This window comes from Aedes albopictus, chromosome 3, assembly GCF_035046485.1.
Source record: "Aedes albopictus strain Foshan chromosome 3, AalbF5, whole genome shotgun sequence".
Classification (NCBI taxonomy): Eukaryota; Metazoa; Arthropoda; class Insecta; order Diptera; family Culicidae; genus Aedes; species Aedes albopictus.
The window spans coordinates 410,068,740-410,076,859 of record NC_085138.1 but is presented as its reverse complement, the minus strand read 5'-3'; positions in this window follow the sequence as shown (position 1 = coordinate 410,076,859).

Below are 8,120 nucleotides of genomic sequence, written 5' to 3'. Positions count from 1 at the left end.
CTCAAAAAAGTAATTAATTTTCCCTCGTTTGCTGATGTCCGCGTCCAGCTGAGCTTCTATCCTTTCTGTTTCGTACTTACGACAGTTAGCGAGGATATGTATAACGGTTACCTCTTCTCCGCAAGCGTCGCATATATTGCTGTCTCGGGAAAAGATGGTGCGATGAGAGATATTGGTATGCCCAATACGCAATCGGGTGATTGCTGTCGTTCTTTGCTGCATTTCCTGTCCAGCCAGCGAATTGTTGTGCCTTTTACTCTACGTAGGAAGCTCTCGTTAGAATTTCGCCATTCGCCTTCCCAGCTGTATCTGATGTATTGCTTGACAATTTTCTTCGCATCCATCGCCGGAATTGGTGTATTGAGCTCAGCGCCTAGGCGCCCCGTTGCAGCGAGTCGATCCGCTTTCTCGTTTCCTGCAATGCCCACATGTACAGGTACCCAGCATAATGTGGTGTTTTTATCTCTCGCAAGAATTTCTATTTGCTGTATCCAGGGATGACTAGATGTACCGTCGTGCGGGGCTACTTTTGAAATGCGGAGCTACTTTGGACACTTTGGATTATCGATTTTTTGAATTGAAAATATGGTTCAAATCTGGGGGGGGACTATTATGAAGCAATATTTTCCCCTTCATTTGGACCCTGGTGGGGGCTGGCTCACCAACACTTCCGGTCCGCTTTAGTGCTTTATGCATCATTGTGGCCAGGTGTTGTTCTAGTTTTTCCAACTGTATTGTAAAGCATGAGCGGTGATCCTTGGCATTCTTGTGTAAATTGGGGTACTCGGAATGTTGATCGATCACCGATTATTGCTGGCAGATGCAGTGGAAAGTTTGTCTTAATACGTATCAATCGTCTCTGACAAACGAGAAAAACTGACCTCACTGATTACCTGTCTCTGAGCCAAATTTGGTATAGAGTCTTCAGTCTCCGATTAATCGCTTCATGTTCGATGGAGGCTTTTAATCCAATGGGTTATATAGCCGCTATCCGAATGAAGAGAGTAATGTTCCGCGTAATATATCACAAATCAAAAGAGGTGCGGTATATTAAGTGGAGCGGATATACTGAATTGGGTACCAGACCAAGTCCCTGCTGGGTGGCACGAAATAGGTGAGCCATAGACAATAGAATCGTCAATGTCGTAGGGCATAGTATGTGACTATTGTCGAAACCAAAAAAACTTTTAATGCCCAACCAAATCATTAGCAATATCAATTTGCTTCAAACGCGTTCCAGTGATAGGGTTAAGACTAGGATCAATTATTACAATACAATTTCACGTTTCAATATGTGTTTAGTAGTTTTAGAGGTAACAGCCTAATAAGAAATTTTCTGCAGGTTCATAACTTGCACTCAACGAGTTGAATGTTATATTGCCTCACAACTGTAAGCAACATTATTACTCATTAATAAAAGGTTGTATCATCAATATGGACATAGACTTGCTGAACGAAACATTTGACCAATTAACATCTTTCAGGTATAAAATAGGTAGTAGGACAAAACTTTTATTTTTAAAAGTAGTTATCTATGTTCATGATAGAAGAGTAGCGTAAAGTGATACCACCCGTTACAGATCCAGAAACGTTTCACACTGAAAGAAGGTTGGAATGACAGTGTGAACCAGTGCCTGCAAAATTCAGCCCAATGATGTTCAATCAGTGCGAAAACTAACACAAATACACGAACGCAGTCACCCACCAGCATGACGCCGAGAATAAACATGACAAAGAGAAAATAAGACAATGAGAGTGACGCCTCGTAGTGTAATCAGCTGTAGCTGAAGTTCAGTTTTGATCTTCAGCGCGGGCTCGGTGAATATGAATTTGATTTTTTTAAATTGGAAATGAATTTTTGTGATTTTAGACTATTTAAGCCACGCAATTGTCGATATTTTGTTCTAATTTTATTTAATATGCTTGCCTTAGGTGAATGGTATGCATCAGCAGCACTTTTTGCTTTTAAATCGTGCCTAAACCGAAAAATATCAATTGAAGATGAATATGCTGACTTTGAATATCAGTGGGTGGTTGAAATTCAGCAGACAGCGAGGTAGTGAATTTTTCGTCGCTTGAACTTCAGAGAGTGGCACATGGGTTGTCGAGACGATAATCAAAACAAAAACAAATCTACGACGCAGCAGCCACTGGGCGTCGGTGCGGATGACTGTAATTTGACAAATTAAGACACTGGTGTGAACAGAAGATCCGAACTGCTAGGAGTAGGAAGAAGTATGTTTATTTCCCCTTCCCTTCCCCAACACTCTGTAGAATTTTGATACAACTTCACGTAACTGTTTTCTCCCTAGCCAAGATCACAGGGTTTGACGGTATTTAAGTGAAGGAAGTTAATTATAATTCTTGTAATGAAAATATCACCTTTAACACTTTAATGCGCCTCCAGCGGTTCATTGTGAACCGGCTGCTACAGATGGAGTATAGCTGATTTATCAGAAATGCTCGATAAACAGGAGGAACCTGCTAGGGCTTAGTAGTTTCTATACTCAGAAAACAGTTCCAGTCGGTTGAGTCGGGAAGGGTTGCGAGAGTCGTTGTGAATCATAATGAAAACATTTGTGCTTTGTGACGAATCTTGGGATCTTTCTGGAGTCAGCAGACTTGGAATATTGTTGTCTGGGCTTTCCACTATTTGGTTAATTTTAACAATCAATATGCAACAAATAATAGTATCTCGTGTATTCAAATTGCTCATTCACAGTGCTGACATTGTATTTACTTGTGATTAATATTAATTTTAATTTTCAATATCAGTATTTTCATATGTGATAGTTGTTTTGTGAGTAAACCCTAATATGTTTTGAATGTCTAATGCTTAATAATGTTTTCTTGCCATATCAATTTAAAATAACTAAGAAACCGAAACCAATAGTGTGAAAGTGCAGCATTTAATAGTGCTTGCTTATAGATTCGAAGCCAACGGGTGATCAAGACTCAAGACTTAAGACGCATACTTGACGAAATCGACAAAAACTGACCACTTCGTCCTATATATATATATATATGTTTATACTAATATAAGTGGGCCGCGGAGCTGTGCGGCCCAGTATTTCCTTTTTTTTTAATTCCAGAAAACGCCATAGTTCTGAAGATACACCCACGAAGTTTCTAAACACAAACGGAAATTGTCCGGAGCAATCAAGATAAGTAAAAACTTTTATAAACAGGCGCGCAACTCTTTCTACTACTAGGCAAATAGAATATTTATGTGTTTGCTTATTTATCACATTCGTGGCGGTGCGGAACATTTTATAATATAGGTACCGTACTTAACATTTCTTCAATTCACCTTTAAATAACTGATCTTTAAATTTTGTATAAAAACTTGCATCTCAATTATTTTCATCATATTAGTTTTCTTTTATTTCAGAATTTTTAAAGCATTATGGTAGAAAGAGTTGGTGTCATGATTCATGCAAAACTTGAAACTGAAAACTCCTTATTTCCCCCTATGGGTTATAGGGAGGAGCGGGACATTCGAGCCTACTCATCAGTGGAAAGGACTTGCTATGCTAATCGGTTTAGCATAGGGCAGATACAAGTCTACTGGTAGACGTATCGCCCAGCGATTCAACGCAGATTGGCCACGGCCCGGGGGTGCGTTGATTATAACAGAATAACAGAATATTTTCCCCTTCATTTGGACCCTGCCCTTCGGTTCAGAAAGGGGTATGGGCGCGTTCTGCCAACTTGGTCGAGGCAGATTTCTTGTGAGAACAAGTTGCATACGGACATTCAAAAGTGCCTGAACTAAAGATGTTGCTTGTGAGGATCACTTGAAGATCGGATGGAAGATCATTCTTTTTTTTAGAATATTTATTCGCGTTCGTCTATTTGTTGCTCTTCGTGTTCGTATATTTTAAGTTACATCTTCAACTAAGTTTGATGAACGCTGCTAGTCAGCAGGGATGATCTTCGCATCTGCATCCGTTGAACCATTCTGAATGGCCGTCGTGAAAGTATCACCAAAAGCGCTACTAACATTTCTTTTATATTTTCATGTATCTGAGTATCATGAGTGATAGCAGTAAGCAGGGATAGCAGTGAAAAATGGAAGTAATGCAGTACGACGGTGCTGCGATGCTGGTTAAAAATATCGCTGGAGATGAGCATTGTTTGTACTCAGCCATGTCTAAGACGTGCTCCGAAGTCTCAGGAAAGGAAGCATTCATAAAGCACTAATCTACAAAATCCCGGGAAAAAGGTTGAAATTGTTTTTCAAACAGACCCTTTATTGCTTGTCAGGACGCGAAAAAACATCGAATAAACCAATAAAATATATATAACGTATCAGAATATTTGCTGGTTGCATTGTTTCTACAGTTCATAAATTTCAAAGGGTTGACCAATTCATTCAAAATGTATCAACGTAGCATATACAATCGAATATTTGAATCGTTATACATTATAAATGACCTTTTCACCTAAATAAAGGATTAATGGTCCTTTTTTGAGGCTGTCTATATTACAATATCACGCTGCTCATAATACCAAAGATAGTAAAAACGCATATATTTATTGAAATCATGTACGATATAGTATGCTACAGTATTGGTACAATGTAGTTTTCTGAATAACTCTGGAATTTTAAATGCAGCTTTGTTATAGTTAAAAATGTCCAAAGTATCTCCCACCCAGTTCTATATGAGATGTGTCCGATTGGTTTATGAACAACGTTTTTTTTATTGATGGATTTAGTTCAAATTTTGCATACATTGTACATACATACTCACGATTGTTGTGTGCAAAAATTGTGGAAATTCATTCACTACTCTGGGAGTTATAATGCCATAAAGTTGAAAAACCATGAAAAAGTGTATAAAGAAGCCCCGCACGACGGTACCGTGATCAACCGCCATCAAGCAGCTTGCTGAATCAGAATAAACCACTGTTGGACTGTTCTCTGGAATGAGCTGTCATTCGAGTGTTCGGGATACAATCGTACGGCAACACGAGATACAGCATCCGATTTTATCATTCGATTTTGCGGTGAATTGCTATTCTAATATCGAGCAAACTATAACTCCGGTAAAGTTTACGATCGCCGTTACACTTTTTTCGTGAAGTGCACATAGGAATCGAAGTGAAAGTGGTAAAATTCGCCAATTTTGTTTGTGAACATATCACGAGGTTGAGTCGTCTGAATTGAAAGAACACTAACACACGCATAGCCGACGTGTATATATCGTGACAGTATAGATTGGACTTGTCCCGAGTGGCAGATAGATCCAAAATAAGAACTTTTTCGCGGCGCGTGTAAAAAATCAACAACCTTGGAGTGAATACATCCGCCGCACAAACCATGGCTTCGGCCGTGGGCTTTCCTCCACTGCCGGGGGACCCAGGAGATCCTGGTGGGCCTGGAGGAGGAGGACCTACGAACTTTTTCGACGGTAGTTATGCAGGGCAGCGTCTACCTTGGTACATGGACAAAAACGGAGCATCTGGTGCGATACAGGTGCTACGAATGCAAGCGGTCAAGGGAATGTTACCAGAAGATCCGTTCCTTCTTCGCCTGTCAGTGGAGAAATGTATTGGTGCGCCAATCGACGGGGCCATTTCGGAAGGTAAGGGTTCCACTTATGCCCTTAAGGTCCGAGGCACCAAACAAGTGGAAAAGCTTCTAAAAATGACTACGCTTCTCGACGGGACAAAGATCAAAATTGTGGAACATCCTACACTCAACACCTCCAGATGCATTGTCAACTGCTCCGCAGTAATCAAGCTTTCTGACGACGTGCTCAAGGACTACCTATCTACGCAAGGAGTCATCGATCTCCGTCGGATAACCAGATTAGTCGGGAAAAAAACGCGAGAATACTGCTACAATGATCCTCTCATTTAGTGGCACTGTAATCCCTGAAAGCGTTGAATTCGGATGGCAACGTTGCAAGACAAAACCCTACTATCCAGCACCCGATGCAATGCTTCAATTGTTGGAGTTTTGGCCATACACGTTTACAATGCCTACAAGTACAAACCTGTGGTACTTGTGCCCAATCTCATCCGATCGACACAGAAATGGCATGTGAAGCAGACATTTGGTGTTCTCGTTGCAATAATAACAGTCATCCCCTATCAAGCCGGAAATGTCCTGCGTACATAAAGGAAAACGAAGTACAAAGAATCCGCGTAGACCAAGGGTGTCCATATCCGGCAGCAAAACGAATGTATGAACAGACACACAGCAGTAAATCGTTCGCTGCTGTAACAGTTGCTGGTAAAGATCAACAAATCGCTGAATTGTTGGCCAGAGTAGATAACCTTCTTAAAGAATTGGAGAAAAAGGACAAACGCATAGAGGCTCTTGAATTAGCAGCTGTCCAAGGCAATTCAACTGCCGACAATAGTCTGCTAGAAACCCTGACCAAAAAAGTAGACGTCCTGAGCAATGAGCTGAAAAAGAAGGACCGACAGATTCAAGACCTTGAGTCAATACTTAATCCGAACTCTCGCCTGGATTCGGTGAAAAAGCACGGAACAATAGAAGACCTGCTTGCCAAGAATTCGACACTCGAGGCAACACTATCAAACAAAAATCATGAGATAAAAACGCTGAGAAATATCATGGACAGTTTACGATCTCAAAAACCACCAACACCTGCTCTACCAGTCGACAAATTAGTTTACGACGTTCAGGACACCGAAGAAGCTTCAGAAACGCAGCAAAGTACGGAACGAACAGCTCACATGTGCTCGAGCGTTTCGGACACTGAAATGGATCTAAACCCCCCAGCGGCATCAGTGGCTCTCCCCAGGAGGAATAAGTCAAAACGAAGAGATCACCAAGAAGGCGACCGAGAAAAGTCTGTCAAAAGAAGCCATAATCCCTCAGACTCAGATGAATCAGTACAACACATACCGAAGGTTATCATAACCAGCGGTATTGTTCAGAAGAAGTAACAATTTCCAACATCAACTCTCCAGTCATCTAATAAACAAAAAAAAAAGTACCATCTCCGGCGGTTTACCAACATCAACTAACAGTGAACCGTAACGGGCAAGTAACAAACTCATCAACGATCCATATCAAAGATTCGACTGGACCTACTCCAAACATACTCAACCGTCTATCGAGAACGCAGCATTCCTCAACAACATTAAGAAAACTCAGACCCGCAAATGTAGCAGCCATGCGCGCATCGGTACTGGAAGACTCCCTCCGGCACTCGAGTGCGACAGCTGCCTGCGGAACGCACAACGACGATACAGCACGTACTGCGGATATCCCGGTCTCTCCCCGAGGCAGTCGAGGCCCCGACAGTGCGGACGATATCTCCCCACCGGAACTGGCGGACAACCCCCGTCACCTCGGGGACACCGGAAGAGGGACGGACAAGGGTAGCAATACCTATTCCCCTTTGGACAGCGTGGGAATCAAGCCACCTCTAGACTTCAACAACACCAGTACAGTTACGTCTACACCGAGACTAGCGGAGCACAGTCGTCTTACAGCCACAACATTCACCTCCGGGACGCACAAGGGCGACACAGCCCGTTCCCCTGCTAACCCGGTTTTCCCCCGAGGCAGTCGAGGCCCCGACAGTGCGGACGATATCCCCCCACCGGAACTGGCGGACCTCGGGGACACCGGAAGAGGGACGGACAAGGGTATCAATACCTATTCCCCTTTGGACAGCGTGGGAATCAAGCCACCTCTAGACTTCAACAGCATCTACACAGCTTCTACACAAACCCCGCGACAGGATACCAGAACATCATCGTTGCATGCCTGCCAAACCAGGATCCCGTCATCAGCAGTTTCTGTGGCTGCCATTTACGATGCCAATCACCGACTTCGATATGGTTTTGGCGGAACGCCTCAGCAGAGCACTTCTTCTGCTATCCCAGAAAATACGTTTTCACATCCGAATGCCCCTGTTGGATCATCGAATCAGCTACCCTCAACAGGTCATTCACAGTCACCTCCCCGCAATCCATCCGGATGCACAGCAGACACGACGGGTACTCGCTTTGCTCTACAATGGAATATGAACGGGTTTGTAAATAATCTGTCAGATCTTGAGATGATCTGTCACAATAACGCGCCTATTGTGCTAGCTCTGCAAGAAGTTCACCGCACCACTCCTGATTTGATG